The 16,403-nt window shown below is 43.2% G+C and overlaps 1 long non-coding RNA gene across 1 annotated transcript; it reads right to left on the bottom strand.

The window, feature by feature from the left end:
- Positions 1 to 4,901: 4,901 nt before the first annotated feature.
- Positions 4,902 to 8,851, bottom strand: LOC121135627. Its single transcript, XR_005872729.1, has 3 exons — positions 8,774 to 8,851; positions 6,348 to 6,521; positions 4,902 to 5,315 (listed from the first exon to the last, which is right to left on the bottom strand). It is a non-coding gene; the product is annotated as an uncharacterized LOC121135627 (long non-coding RNA).
- Between the last annotated feature and the right edge of the window lie 7,552 nt (positions 8,852 to 16,403).

Here is a 16,403-nt window from a genome sequence, read left to right as displayed (position 1 = left end):
TTCCCTGCTATGCTGTCAGTTATTGTAATCACTGCTGGAGATCCACTGTAATCACAGGTTGAGAACCACTGACTTAGAAGACTCAATCAGACTGATCAGGGTGGCACAGCTAGGCAGAGTCAGATCAACGTTTTCACCTGCCAAGCGCCTTCCTCTTCTCACTGTACTGCATGAAACCGCGTGCAAGCATGCCAAGTGTGATGCAAAAATCTCAGCGGCATGTGCATCGAATGAGTGGTAGAAGTGGCATAGCCTATGTTAAAACATGCAGTGATCAAACAACTTATACTAGCGAAGATGCCTGTTTTGGCTCAGAGGCTCTGTGATCTCGCTGGGTAGCCCAATTGCTTCTGGATCTATGACAAGGTCAGAACATGTGGACACATGGGCAGATCATGACACAAGACCAGCACACTGCGTCTGGATTGCCTTTCTCAATGCCCCAATAATGAAACGCCTTCTGTTCCACCCTTTGGTCCAGCACACAGGCCTTGGAAGGTCAGTTACTTAAACCACACATTTCTCTCCCTTGGTGCGGGTATCCAGCTCATGACCTGGTTTATCAGAATGTAGCCCTCTACCCTTTAACTATATCCAACCCCAAACTATGGCATTCAATTTCTGGCCCCCAAAGGCTTATGTTCATTCATAATTCAAAATCCGATTGGTCCCCTTTTCAGGGTCCCCAAAGTTTTAATCATTTCTTCTTTGCTCAAAAGTCCAACTTCAATGTCTCCCCTAAGACTCAAAGCCAACTCAACTTACATTATATTCAAAGTCTCTGTGAGCAGCACAGAGAGTGTGATCTCCCAGGCCTTGGGCAGAATTCCTGGATGCAGCCTCTATGTCTTCTGTTGAGCATGTTTTACATTCTGTCTGCGCTTGTCTTGGCAAGAATTCAGAGCCCCTGGCATCTCTAGCTTCATGGGGTCATCACCGCGGCTTTCACCCACCATCCTAGCAGGAGCCACCTGCAGGAACTCTAATGCTGCGGAAAACACTGCCCGGCCTCCCAGTCTTTTCTCTGAAGTGCTGATAGAGCCTCCTTTATCCCATGACTCTGGTCTTGTGCCGGCCTTGTAAAACCAGCATGATCTGGATGGTGCCAAAGTCACCGAATCCAGCGGAGCTTGCAGCTGCGTATATGGAAACTCTGAACAGCCTCTGAGGGTCTCGCCGGCTGAACAGAGGGCAGTGAGTCCCTGGCTGGTCCTGGATGAGCAAGTCACCTCCAGCTCTGTCCTCAAAAGAACTGGAAGACAGGAAGACTTCCGTGAAACAGTGTCTTATGGAAATGGCAGGGAGGTTGCACACATGAACTTGCAAAAGCTGTGGCTGCTTGAATAAGATCTAGTAAATCAAACACCAGCATGGATAGAGATGGGCTCAGGAAGTCCCTTCACCCCAAATGAGGGGTTACTGGCAATTGACAGTTGCTTGGGGAGGGAGGTTAGTTTGTTTTAAGGTGTGTCCCCTGGTAAATTATGTCTCAGTGGGTGGTCCTTTTAGGGCAGCACTATCCATAAAGGAGAAGAGTACATGAAAGGGGGTGGGGAATGAGAGGAGTGTATGAAGGGAGGCAGCAGGGTGTACATTAAGGGAGAGGTAAGACATGAGTGCACGGAGGGATGTGTGGGAGGAGTGTATGCTGGGGAGCATGGGAGGAATACTGTACTTGTTACAGTACATGTACTAAAAGTTTCCTGTTTATCTGTGGTATGATTTCTGGAGGTCACGCTGAGAACAATTTCACAATGCTTGTATATCATTTGTTTTCTTCATTCTTCTCTTAATAAGTATTTATGGGCATAATTAGGCAAAGAGATAACAAATTATCTCCAGAGTTGCCCTAAGTCTATCACAGCTCATAAGAAAGACGGGTTTGTAGTTTATCAGTGTGAGTGCTGGATTATCTATGGGTGAAGAGGTTCTCAAAGGGAATTCGATGTATGAGAACCCAGATACAGCCTCACAGAAATGTTGAATGGTGCATAGAGAATGGAAGGACTTCTGGTCTACCACACATCTACAGAGCCATCGATGGGGAGGGTAGGAGGTTAGTGGTGATCAGCATGGGGAGCCAGTTTGAGGAAAGCTTGGCATTTCCACCTGCCATCTTTGAGTTTTCTCTGGGATTAGAAGGTGTGGGAAGACCTATGCAACAGGCTGCCTCTCACCCACTTGGAGACACCACACTCTATGATGCTTGGGCTACAAGATGGCATACAGGATATTAGGATATCAGGCAATGGATGCATATCTTGGCAGCATGTAAATGAAAAAGTCCCTGCCAGTAATGGCAGTCCAGTAGCTTCACAGAGACCTTCCTTCTTACGGTGTAGGAGGTTGTTTCCAGCCAGATCAAAGTTTTAAGGAAGAAGAAAGGAACTCACTTAAAATGATATTGGTGACATTTAATTATATTTTAAAGTCTGAGAAGATTCAGAAACTTATCCCAGCTGAGCTATAAAGATCTCATTCCAGATGCATAAATGGCTGTCTGGGATCTGGATGAGGTCAAAGGAGGAAATACCACACGCAGCCAGAACTTCTAACATTCCACAGACCTCATTCTGGAAGTCCCTTTGGTCTAGCATCAATGTGTTTTCCTGTAGTTTCAGCTCATTTCCTTGTTTCAGTCCTCAGGGAGGGTAAGAAGCAGACAGCTGTAAATCACCAGATAATGACCCTCTATAAACTTGAGGCACATGAACTCATCTCTCAGCCCTTACCTTCCTGGGGAGAACAACTACAGGCCCTGAGTTCCTGAGTCTGAACAATAGGAACTCTTCATGTTCTAGTCATAGATGTGCCCTTCTGAATCCCCCATTTGTCTTCTCCTGGTGACTGGCACACCACTTCTCATGTGGGTGAGATGGTTACCAGCAAACAGGATGGGAGAGCATCTTCAACAAATGCATCATCATTCCCAGACCCTCTGGGAACACTTCTCTTGGAGATCACTGAATCTGTGAACAGCATCAAATGCTCTGTTACATTTCATTGTAAAGCAACATGTTCCTATTGCTTGAGACCAAGACAGCATCTAGATTCATTTTGTGTGGACCCAATTTCCCATACTATGTTTGGGGATTCTAAACAGTACTTTTTTCTTTGTGGTTATAGTCCTTGGCTTCTTGAAAGTCCTCTGCCCCTTATATGTTCATTTCTAGGTCCTTTCCTCCCTTCACACTTTTATTTGGTCATCATTTTACTTGGATAGTCAGAAATTATGACAATGTATTATTTATGATTTATTAAAGCTTCCCTACAGGTACAAAAAACTCGCCACAGCCATACAGCCAGGCAATGATGATACACGTCTTTAATCCCAGCAGCCATACTAGCTAGACACAGAGGCCAGGCAGTGGTGGTACACAACTCAAATCCCAGGACTCTGGAGACGGAGGCAGATAGGTCTCTGTCAGGTCAAGGTCACACTGAGCTACACAAAATTGATCCAGTCTGAACGAGAAACAGAGCTCACACAAATGTGATCTCAGCACTTGGAATCCCATGCCTTTAATCCCAGTACTAGGGAGGTGGAGACGAGAGAGTGTTAGGGCTGGGAGGAGGGAGGAATATAAGGCAGGAGGAAACTGAGAGGATTGCCGTCTGAGGCGTGGTGGAGGGCAGTGCACTCTGCATTGCCTGCTAAGGATTTGTGGAGCCAGAATCATCCAATTCAGCCTCAGGTGGAGGTAAGAGCTGGTGGCTGGCTGCTTTGCTTTTCTGATCTTCAGTGGTGTTATTAAATTATAAATAATATATCCCTAGAGCACAAATGGACTTTGGGAGCCCATTCCCTATGGAGGGATACTATTGCAGCCCAGATACGGGAAGGAGGGCTTGGGCCCTCCCCCAAATGATGTGATGGCCTTTGATGGTCCCCTGTGGAAGGCCTCACTATCCCTGGGGAGTGAGTGGGGGGATGGGTTGAGGGGTCAGTGGGGAGCATGGGAGGATGGGAGGGTGAGGTAATGGGGGGATTGATATGTAAATAAGAGTGCTTCTAAAATAAAAAAAACAATATATATATACATATATATATATATATATATCACCAAAAGAAACGGTTCATGCTTTTGCTTCTCTGTACAGCTAAACATCTTACAACTTGTAGATGCTCATTTGAAAGGGTTGTGGATGCCTCTTTGTGTTTCTTTGGAGCAGGTCGGGGCATCCGTTGAGAGCTAATCCCTGCTTTCCAACATCACTACAGTCAAGTGATGGCAGTTACTGGGCATTCACTTTGACCCAGACACTGCAATAGACAAGGGCTTAACCTTGTCACTGTAGGGAATCTGATTCTTGCTTTCCAGGAACTGGGAACCTGTAGCGAGAGGGATTCATCCTGCTCATTTATCCTAGGACCTGGCAGAGCAGAATATCCTTAGTATGAAGTACAAGATGATTGTCTAAGGTGTGGCACTGCTCCCAGTTGATCTGTCCCCACAGGGTTTAAATATGCACTTTTTCGCTGAATCTGCCAACACGTACAAGTTAAAATAATGTAAACTTTCCAGGAATTCTCTTCTTGAAATGAAATCAGTGTTTAATATTAAGTAGTGTTAGCAGTTCAGCACTGCGGTGAGTAATTGAAATAGGGCAAGAATAAACACTAGAGTCCACGTAAGACTAGTATAATTGAAGTAGACTAAGAGTAAATCCTAGAGATCATATAAGACTAGCATAGTTGAAATAGGCCAAGAGTAAATCTTAGAGCCCATAATGGCTAATAAACAAGTACTAAAAAATAAAAACTACAGGGGCTGGCACTTGCTATTCTTGCAAAAGACCCGAGTTCAGTTCCCAGCAAGTACATGGCAGCTCCACCATCTTTAATTCCAATTCCAGGAGATCAAATGGACTATTCTGGCCTCAGCAGGCCCCAGGCACATTCAGGCAAGGCATTTACATGCATACAGTAAATACAATTAAAATAAAACCAACAAAAATCAGTATCTTCCATATGACTCCCAGGATTCCTGTAGGCATAGACATCAGAGAAGCCATTGGGACTGGTCTGCTGGAACACAATGTATTTCTTGGCCTTTTATTCACATGACCATCACTTATAATCAGACAATGAGATCCATGACCTCCTCCTTTTCCTGAAATCTACAGACAACGTGCTGTAGACTTTGCGTTTATAGATAAGACTCGAGTCCACTGGCCAGCTGTTTTCACAAGGGACTGAGGATTTGTTAGTTAACAATTTGTTCTGTGGAGTCAGAAGCCAGAGTCATAATCTGGTAGCATAGTACCGAATAGTTACAAGGAGCTATTTCCAGTCTTCTGTGATGGAGATTCTCCTGGAATATAGGAAAGAGAATACTAAAGAAGGTTAGAAGACACCACCCAACATTTCGACTTTGCCACATTCGACACAATTCACACTTGAGAAATGAGTAATTAATCTTAAAAATCTGCTCCCTCATCCTCCAATGTGATAAGTAAGTTTCCAGTTTTGGGCTATCCTTGTCTAGCCACTTGTTGCCTATGGACTGAAAACTGACCTTAACTGCTAGTAAATTAAAACAACAAAACTCAGAAAGTTTCATTATGAGCAGCCTTGAGTCTTCTAACAAAATAAAATGCAATGCAAAGGAGAAATAAATGGGGAAGCCATCATTGTAAGAAGGTTTGGATCCTTGCTAGGGAGCCCTGGAGAAGTAGGGAACTATGTAGCTGCCCAGTGCTAGGAAATACAAGGTGATGTGACTAATCCCCGCTTCTTGGACGACGTTTGCTAAGTAGCATTTTGTGCTGCTCTGGGTAGGTTTTTCTGTGTCATCTGAGTCTAGATCTAAGTCAAATAGACTGTGGGGATTTAAGCCTCATCCTTTATCAGGACTAATAGACCCAGAGACCCAAATGAGACTTCAGAGTCAATGGGTCCACAGGCCGTTTGTCAAGTTAATTCTATTACAGAGGTTCTCTGCTGCCTCTTCTCTTGGGGAGGAGAGTTGAACCCTCAAGGGGAGCTTTGGTGCTGGGCTTTTGTCCCCTGAGCTGTAGCCTTGAGCATTCTTTGATGGTTCCTTCCTCTCCTGTACCCTTGCTTAGGTTCCCAGCCGCATTTCCCTTTTCAGTGTTCTTATTATAGAGCCAATGCCTATGTCATTTCCTTCATCTGTGCTGGATCCTTTGTGTTTATTTTTTTGTTTTGTCGTGGGGAGAGGCACCAGCAGGCTGGTGTGTGGTGACAGGACCCAGACGTCTGGCAGCTGGGCCCTCAGCTCAGGAAGGAGGTGGAAGCTCAGATCTTAAACCAAAATAGACCCTTGGCTCTGTCCCAGATGGCATGATTATACCCGTGCCAGTGAAAGGAAATCCATTCTCACCTCCGCTGTCCTCACACGTTACGGTTGGGAGTCCTCAAATACTCAGGTGCTCCCCCCACGTTGCTCTTCACCGACAGTTCCGTCATAAAGCTCACGTTGGATCAAGGCAAGAGTCATCGGAGGCTGCTGACAGTCCAACTATTTTTCCAATCCTGATAGATTTTGTTGATTATTCTGTAAGTATAAACATGAAGACAATTACTTTCTCATCATAAAAATTATAGTATGCTTGTATTGGACATGTTGGGGAGGGGCAATACCAGGAAAATTTATCTTCAATACTACATTCAAATGTAACCATCATTGGTCTTTATATGCTACAAGGTTTCATGTTTATTAGATTGGCCTCCAACTCCAGCTCCCTATTTGGCCAGCAATCCTGCCCCACCTCCAGAATGCAGCTCATGTGATGGTGACATTGAACCCAGGCTTCCTGCTTGTTAGGCGAGCCTCCCAACTGAGCCACATCCCTGCTCAGCTAACTTGTGTCATCAATAAAAATTATGGTGTCTTTAAAAAAGATTCATTGATATTCATTTTATATTCCCGAGGTAGAGTATGTTCTAACAGGATTGCATTTTCATATAATAAACTATATCCATTTTTGCTCCTGTACCCACCACCACCAACATCAAGGTATCAATCGCACCCCCAGAGTTACCTTATATGTAATACCCAACTTAAGGCCTGCTTGTGGTTGGCGGTGAGCTGCTTCCTATCACATGCATTCTCAAGTATCTCTTACGGCATAATTCTTATACGTCTAACATTACAAACCTGTATGTGTTACCAAAGTTGTTTTTATTTCGTAAACACATCATGAACACTTTCTATGGTTTTAATTATTGTCTTAAAATTTAATTTGCAGTGATAAATGTTTTATAGCTATGCCTTAATTTTTTCATAAATAAGATCTTCCTATGAACAGTTGATGGCTTGAATACACTTTTATGTAATTTCCCAATTTCTATAGGATAAATTTCTATTAAAAGCCAATGGGCAGGCAAATTTTAAAACATTCTATATATACTATGTGAATATATAATATACTACACACACACACACACACACACACACACACACAAGGTCTCACTATGCAGCCTGGTTATCCTGGAACTCACTGTGTAGGCCAGTCTGACTTCAAACTCACAGAGATCCACCTGCCTCCTGAGTGTTGGGATTAAAGGCATGAACCACTACACCCAACTACTATGCAAATCTAGTCTCACAAAAGCAACGTGCTAAAATATATGTAGGAGAAAAAGCAGTCTGGGGTGATCTTTAACCAGGGGGTGGATCCCTGGTAAGACACACCTGTATTCATTCTTGTTTGGTATTCATGAATCTTCAGTGGCTGTGATTATTTTAAAAGTCTCTATAGGCTATCCCATGGTGCATCTCAGATGACCCCGAAGGTGACCAGCTTGTCTTTAGGATGACCCTGGTATTGGGCACATAGGAACAGAAAGTTGAGCATGTACTGATGAAAACTAGAAACCAAGAGGGGATTTTCAATGCCTCCTCGTTCCCTGCAGTCCTGATGCTCCACCAGGGCAACTGCTCCCTACGTTGTCCCTGAAAAACAATGGTGGTAAATAACTGCACAGTTTTCTCTCTACCCAGCAACCACAACCAGCCATCTGGACCCCTCCTTGGTGGACCTGTCAGTTAAAATAGTGCTTTAAGCTGAAAATGCCAGGGCCACTTAGACAACATTCAAAGTGAAAAGGGCCCAAAACCATCTGAAGGGAGCAGCGATTAAATAATCTAACCTTGAAGGCAGTGCCACAACTGAGTGGGATCCTCATTTCCAGGACACATTAACCCCCAATTAAAGAATGCAGCAGCCATCAATAAAGTGCTGCTGCAGAGCACGCCCAAGGCCCTGGGTTTGCTTCCCAGAGCCCACACACAAAAGCCCGGAGTGGTGGAATACTGTCATGATCCCAGAGCTGAGGAGGCAGGGACAGGTGGTGTTCTGTGGCTCACTGACAGACAGCCTGTCCAAGTTTCTGAGTTCTAGGGCAGTGCGGTACCTTGTCTCTCTCGCCTATGCACAAAAAGATGGATGGCACCTGAGGATTGAGACCTTAGAGCTCCCTCCGGTTTGCTGCACACACGTATGCTTTCTCTCACACAGACAATACACAGCATACTAATAGTATGTACATACACTGCGGTATGCACTCACACACATAATGTCACACTTATCGTCTACTCTGTCAGTCAGTCTGTCAGTCTGTCTGTCTGTCTGTCTCTCTCTCTCTGTCTCACACACAGACAATACACAGCATACTAATAGTATGTACACACACTGTGGTATGCACTCACACACAAATTTGTCACACTTACTGTCTTCTCTGTCTGTCTGTCTGTCTGTCTGTCTCTGTCACACACAGACACACAGACACACAAAGGAACACTACCTTGACTGTGTTCTGGCTCACTGTGCAGGAACTCCAGTCCTTCTCCACTCCCCAACTCCGTCTCTTCGTCTTCCTCTGGAGAAAATAACCAGAGAGAAGCAAAGACTACCCTCAGTTGAGCTGGGGAAGGTGTCCGTCTGTCTTGATGCTACTGTAGTCATGCAGACCCACCGTTTGCCACTGTCCCCCACTGTGACCACAAAACACTGATGTTTTCTCTCAAGACTCAGAATGACACGGGGACAGTAGACGAGGCTATGCTGAACACTCACCATGGAAGGGAGTTTGATTCAATCACCAGGACATGGGCTACGAGATGATGTACCACTACAATCTCAATATCTCACCGCAGCAGTTAGTACATTGAGATATCCCTGACTCTACTCCAGGCTTGTTCTGTGATTCATTCTTGGCTCTGTAGGGCAATGACGTGAACATAGCAGCATGTCCCCCACTCTTTCTCTTAGAGAAAGTTCTTTCTAAGATCCCCAATGATGATCATTCATTAAGAAAGTAGTGGGTCCCCTCTCCTTAAGAATTCTCACAATGAACATGGCCCACAGAATCTACTAAGCAGGCCTCCCATGGGCTCACAGAGACTGAAGTGGCGAGCACAGGGTCTGACCAGGTCCTCTGTGTACATGTGACATCTGTTTGCTTGGTGTTTTTGTGCGACTCCTAACAGTGGGAGTGGGGATGTCTCTGACTCTTGCATACTCTTGGGACTCTTCCTCATATTGAGTTGCCTGTCCAGCCTTGATATGAGGGCTTTTGCTTTGTCTTATTGTATCATGTTTTATCATGCTCCGTTGTTGTCTCTCGGAGGCCTGCTCTTTTCTAAGGGAAATTATGGGAGAGTGGAGCTGGGGGAGCTGGGAGGAATGGAGAGAGGGGCAATGGTGGCCAGGATATATTGTATCAGAGAAGGATCTATTTTCAACTGAAAAGAAAATGAAAAAAGAAGAAATTCTCCAGGACAGGCTGCCACGTAGACTGTCGAGGTGAGGGTCACATTTAAATTTCTGCTGGGCCTTCCAGCAAACACACCATCGATTCCTCCAATCACAGCATGCTTGCAAGGAACCAGGGTTTCAGACACAAACCACTTCAAAGCTAGAGAAAAACCCTTTCTAGGGAGAGCCTGTGCAGCCAGAAAAGGTTAAGTCAGACAGTGCAGGAGCCACAAGCTCTTTTCACTACCATCTTACTCGAGTGTGAGCTTCTGATATGTGAGTTTGCAGAGGTTTCGGATAGAAAAGAAAGCGGTCCATAAATCGGTGGAGAACTGCTCCCACCTGCTCCTGGGGAACAGTCCTTCTTCCTGCAGGGCTCACAGGCTGTTGTCTCTCCACCTTCAACGCTAATACCTAACTGCTGTTTGCAGATTAATATAGGCAAGGCCCTGGCCATCGATCTCTGTCCTTCCTGAAGACCTGCATTTTAGCTGAAACCTTTGTTGTGTAGAAACAGAAGGCTGGATTGGTAGAATGGAACACTGTTCAGCAGGTTTTAGAAAATTTGAGGGCACAAGAAAAGAAATGGAGAAAACTTTAGGACATGGGTATAATCAAAGCCACAAGATACACCTTTAATGTAAGTTTAGCTGATGTTACTGTGTTGTCATCAATTCTGGTGCCCAAAACTCATGAAATCTGTCATTTTCTAAAACAACTTTGTTTTTACCTTGAACCCAGTGTGTTGGGAGCATAGCAAGAAAGTCCTTGTGCCCATAGATCCCCAGAGAAACCAGGAATGTTAAGCACTCAAGATTGCCTTTCTAATGAAAAAGATGAAAAACCTATTCATTCATCCAGAAATCTGAGAATTGGTGATCTGTGTCATCTGTTGGGCGAGGCCATATCAAGCTTCTACAACTAGGAATAGAGGTTATTAGTAACCTAAATGACCCTCATAGCCAGAGGCTCCCCAAGCTCTCATAACCAGGACCAGAGGTGGCTTTAGCTATGACTGAGACCAGGCCAGATCCTTCCTTAGGCCCTTAAACTGGTATGTCTAGAACCCATCTTCTTGAAGGAAATGACATGTACTCTGAGTTGAGTTTCAGTGTAATTATGCAACAGGGATTGTATTATACCAGGAAGCTTTTTTTTCCAAATTATACTGAGCTTAAATACATTGTGAACAAACTGCCTGTAATTAGATTACCCGAAGTCTAATTCAGGTTGACTAAATCAATATGCACCGGGTTTTCATTCTTACACTTTTGCGGAGTTAGCTTCCCTGTAAGACACTGCAGGAACAGATCAGTGATTTGTTTTTTTTAATTTCAACTCTGCCACATTCAAAACCTCGCCCAGTTGTCCTCTGTGTCTCTAAAGTGAGAGACTGCAGTACTGCCAAGAAGAAACCACCAGTTGCTCAAATACAATGTTTTGACATCTTTGTACATTATTCATGTAGAACTTTAAGCTTAAAACGAGGACAGCTAAATTTCAGAGATTGATTTATCATTTATCACTTATTATATATATATATATATATATATATATATATATATATAATTTACCAAGTCAGCTTCCTGTCTCCCAACTAAGTAGAGTACTGACCATTGGTGAAGTACCTAGCCAAAAGTAAGTTCCCATTTTTGTGGCATCTTTGTTATGCAAACATGACCTAGGCTTGGAAGGCAACTCAAGAATAAGGAAGACTACAGAGCTAGACATTGCCTTGAGCACAGGCTGCTCAGATGCCCTCTGCTCTGCTACCTTGGAGAAGAGACCAAGGACCCTGTTAGCTTTCCCAGTGTCTTAGGAAGAGTTTGTGTTTTGCATTTCCTCTATAAGTCTAGGCTACTTGACTAGCACAGAGTTAAGGCAAGTTCCCTGAACTTCCTTCTTTACTGTGTCCCCTAACCTTCCCTGTGCCCCCTGGCTAACTGGGCACAATTGTCTCTTTACCTCCACTCCCAGGACAGCTCTTTGTTTCACCCTTTTAAACAGAGTCTGTGTTTTCTAAGTGATGTTATTTAATATTTTATTTCTGTGATCTCTTATCTGACTTTTAAGTATATGACTGTGTCTCCTACATTTGTTTGATTATGACACCTCTGACAAAGAATGATAACGGAGGCCATGACATCTAGATATTGATGTTTCTTCAAATAGATGGTGATTGTTTCAAAGGCAAAGGCCATGTTTGAATAATCTTCGCATCCTACACAAATTCTGAGAACATAGCAGGAGTGCTGCGCATCGGCAGTGAATACATAATAAACTTATCCTTTCTGCTAACAGAGAGTGCCATACGCCCTCATCTGCTTGTAGTTCATACATCCAGATGAAAGCAGCAGTCAGTCAGTAGTCATGTTGCTCATTCATCACCAGGTGCCCGTTTGCTGGTAATGCTGATATTTAATCTGAGTCAAAGCCAACACATCTGGAGACCTTAGCAATACGAGGAAAGTTAGCTCCTGCAGGAGTCCACAGAAAGCTTTGAGTAGCACCACAATAAAATGACAGACTCCCATACTGGCTCCCAAGCTCTATTCCAGTATCCCCCTCCACCATCTGGAATTGAGCTACATATGAACCATTGCAGCCTGAACCCACTGCTCACTGCTCACTGCACTCAGGCTGCAGGAACAGCAGCATGCCAGTGTCAACCTTCTATCTAGTAGCAGATCGTGATTTGAAAGAATCCACGTCCTCTGTGAGTATGATATCTCCTTCATATTCTTTGAGTTGCCTAGTAACCTCAACTTAAGATTGAATTCTAGAAGGCTTGTTTTAAAAGGGTCTATCCAGTTCTATAGATGGTAGTTTACTGAAAAACAAAACAAAACAACCAGAATCTGAATTCTTTGGTCGCCTTATTTTCTGAGGATGATGTTGTCTGCTGGGAGGTTCTTGTGCTGAAACACAGTAGCTGTTCCCAGTGTAGCTAATTCCAAGAATGCTTAAGCCAAGGCCCCAGAACACAGTTCCCATTAGGACAAGAGAAAGTATGAGACACTCATCACCTTCAACGCTGCAGGATCAGCGCGTTGCTGAGAGGTCAGGAGGGACGAAGAGTTCCCACTTCTTTCACTGACTCCAGTTCTACATTTAAAACCTGGACTCCTTGTTCACGTCTTACCCACCCCTGCAGCAGCAAAAGTCCTGGATTCCGTGACAGCCAAGAGGAGCGCCATCCTCAACCGATGAACTGTTGTTAAACATAGCAGAATGCTACCCATACCTCAGACGTTAGTAAATAACAGTGGGTCTTTACTAGGGGTGATGGTGATAGTAATGTTACGTATTAGCTAGGTCTGACAAAGTGGTACTCAGTGTCTGGACTCTGTTTAATGATTTCAAAATTATTGAAGGAATTCAAGTGGGGAAAACTGTTCTTCATATGCATGTCCATCAAGTTTCCCCAATAGTCAGTGTTAAAAATGCAGCTCCATTATTCACCTTATCTGGCCTGACCTAAACTCACCTAATCCCACTGTGCCAGTTACTGAGGGTTGTTAAATTCTTCCAGTCGATTACAAGCCACACACTGCTGACTCTAATGGTGTGGAGCCTGGGTTTAGTCCATGCTCCTTCCTTCCTTCCTTCCTTCCTTCCTTCCTTCCTTCCTTCCTTCCTTCCTTCTTTTCTGTCTTCCTTTCTTTCTTTCAGTTATTAACAATATCTTTGTACTATATTCTCCCGACAATAAACTGTGGTTAAGATAGGGCTTATGTAAAAATTAAGTCGCAGAAGAAGTGAGTGTGGGAGACGCAGGGCTCAACAGATGACATTTAGTCACATTTTCTTTGATGACAAGTACTCAGAATGTGACACTCCTGAATTATCTAGAATCAAACACGAAAAGACTTGGCATCTTCATGAGAAATGAAGAGCACAGGCAATAACCAAGGGATGATTTCAGAGTAGTCATGGTAGAATGGTCCCGGTTAATAGCAAAAAATAGATAACACTATGAAAACTGTAATGTTATTTTTTAAATCCAAAATGATTTGCTGTAAATATTTTTTGAAGACATAACATTAGTATTCTCGAAGAACAAACATTTGTTAGGAAGTTCTTTGTGCAAGGTAAGACACTAAAAGAGGCTATATATACTTATGTGTCACACAATCCCTGTGCACAGCTATAGGAGCAGTGAATAACACATGGTGTCCTGTGTATGGGTGTAGCAGTGGTGAGTAACACACAGTGCCCTGTGCATGGGTGTAGGAGCAGTGAGTAACAATCTGATTCTGTTCTTGTGGAGTTTTCCTTTTAGTGTGACAGACAGATTCATTATTCCTCTTTTGAAAGCACTTACTACCTCTCTAAGAAGATCTCTGCATTGAAAAACATGAAAAACACCAACAGTAAGTATCTTCAACAACAGATGCCACAATGTTACCGGGAGGTTGCATTACTAGTGGAAGAAGTCACAATGGCGAGAGACCAAAGTTCAAATCCAGTTTCTGATAGCACCCGCAAGGCATTAAGATACTAAACATTTTTATTATTAGATTCTCATTATCATCCATGCAATAAGCACAAAAGCACCTTTATAAAGATGTTCCAATGACTAAATCAGAGTATATGAATACATCTCTTTATGAGTGGTTAGGGTGGAATGAATAAATGAATACTTTAACAAAGTAAGATACTTGATTGGTGCCTCAATGGAGAGCAAACTGAACCTGACAGAAACAATCCTGGTGGGAGCCATGTTTGGAATATCATGAAACTTTGGAAGAGAGTCAGCTGAACAACTTGGCTGTAGCAGTGAGCTCACACAGATAAGCAAGTGGGAAATTCAAATGATAGGTGGTTCTTGGGTGACTCACAAAAGAATTTATGGAAGTCAGAAAACTTCCATGTGTATAGACATTGAGACACAGCATAATTAGGTGAATTAGCCAAGGTTATATCATTAACAGCAAAAGCAGAATCCTGACATCCATCTGGCATTCTCTCTCCTGAATGGCCTGGGCCAGTTGTTAAGACTGTATCTTGTCATCCTCCCATCAGTCATATCTGAACACCCAGAGCCTGCTAGACATTCTTCACAATATATGACGGCTCCCCACCCAGTCCTTCAATATAAGTGTTGCATTAATTGCAAGAAAAAGCAATCCTGAGACGAGTGAGGGAATGAAAAACAAGGCGCCATTCCTCAAAAACGAGATGGTGCTTTGCAAAATGAACAGACTTTATAATGCCATCTGGAAAATGCTTTTGTATTCCCAACACAGTGCGCTGAGCACAACTTAAATTCGACTAACCAGCTCTGAGACGCTCTTCTGCACCTCTCCATATGGATGTGGCCTACAGGAGTCCACATTATTAGTCCTTGGGCAGGACAGCTGTACCACGTCTCAGGAAAAAGAAAGGAATTGCCAGGTGAATGTCAACAACGTATATCAAGTTAACTTTTAAAACTTTTCAGGGTTGAGCTGGAGTTTGTTTAGAAAGAAACTAAGTCTAGCTCTAAGAGGGAGACTCCATCTCCCTCCTCCACCTGTTCCTTCTTTGCTTTAGTCCTTCTTCCCCATATGTAAAATCACAGACAAGGCAATGTCATGTGCTCAGACTTAAACCCTCAAATGGGTCCAAACCCTGACTCTTGCTGATGTTTGTTTGTTGGTTTGTTGGCCTTTCAAGAAAGGGTTTCTCTGCATAGTCCTAGTTGTCCCAAAACTCCCTCTGTAGACCAGGCTGGCCTTGGACTCATAGAGATCCTCCTGAGTGCTGGGATTATAGGTATACGCCACCATGTCCTGTAATGAGCATTCTTTCTGCCAGTCTGTTCCCAGAGCTGCATCAGTCCCAAATGAACACATATGATACTATATTAATTATGAAGCTGTTGGCCGTTTGCTCTGGTTTCTTATTGGCTAGCTCTGACTTAATTATAACCCATAACTGCTAATCTGAGTATTTCCAAGTGATCTTTTCTTACCGGAGAAAGGGTCCAGGCATCTTATTCCTCTTGCGTCCTACATGGTGACTGAATGTGCCTCTGTTTCCCAGAATCCTCCATCTCTCCTAGTCCCACCTATCTTGCTTCCCTATTTTCCAACAGAGCTTTATTCATCGACCAATAAGACAAACATATACACAGAAGACCATTCCCCATCAATGCCCAGTGGCCTCTGGCTACTTTAAGTGGCAGGTATTACCTACAGTGTCTTCGATACTAAAAACAGTCTTTTGACAAATCTATTGTAGTTGGGTTTTGTGTTGTGGATAGACAAAATCTTGACTTTCACAAATTTTGTAATAGACCCTAATTTTAACACAAGTAGAAAAGATTTATGGCCTCACAAGTGAGAAACTTTCATTAATTTGGATAGGAATTAAGCCAAAACTAACTTTGCTTTATAGAACTTACAAAGAAGAACATTTAATTTGTAGCAAAGAGCAAATTGCTTTCAAACAATTACAAGCACCAATTTATGGAGAAACAACTGAAATGTTTCGCTGTTTGTTGAAGAAGCATCTCAATGACTTTTCATGATAGAGTTTAATTGACTTAACTTGAATTACTTAATTTAATTGAAATTAATGGAATTCTGCTTCTTTTAAGAATTCTATGTTGAAACTGCCTTCCTCATTTAGTCTAGAAAGAGTGGTAATTTATAAAAATCTGCTATCCCGTTCTTTGACATCCCTTTCCATGG

This window comes from Mesocricetus auratus, unplaced genomic scaffold (genome assembly GCF_017639785.1).
Source record: "Mesocricetus auratus isolate SY011 unplaced genomic scaffold, BCM_Maur_2.0 Super-Scaffold_100040, whole genome shotgun sequence".
Classification (NCBI taxonomy): domain Eukaryota; kingdom Metazoa; phylum Chordata; class Mammalia; order Rodentia; family Cricetidae; genus Mesocricetus; species Mesocricetus auratus.
This window is presented reverse-complemented; position numbering and strand designations above follow the sequence as displayed.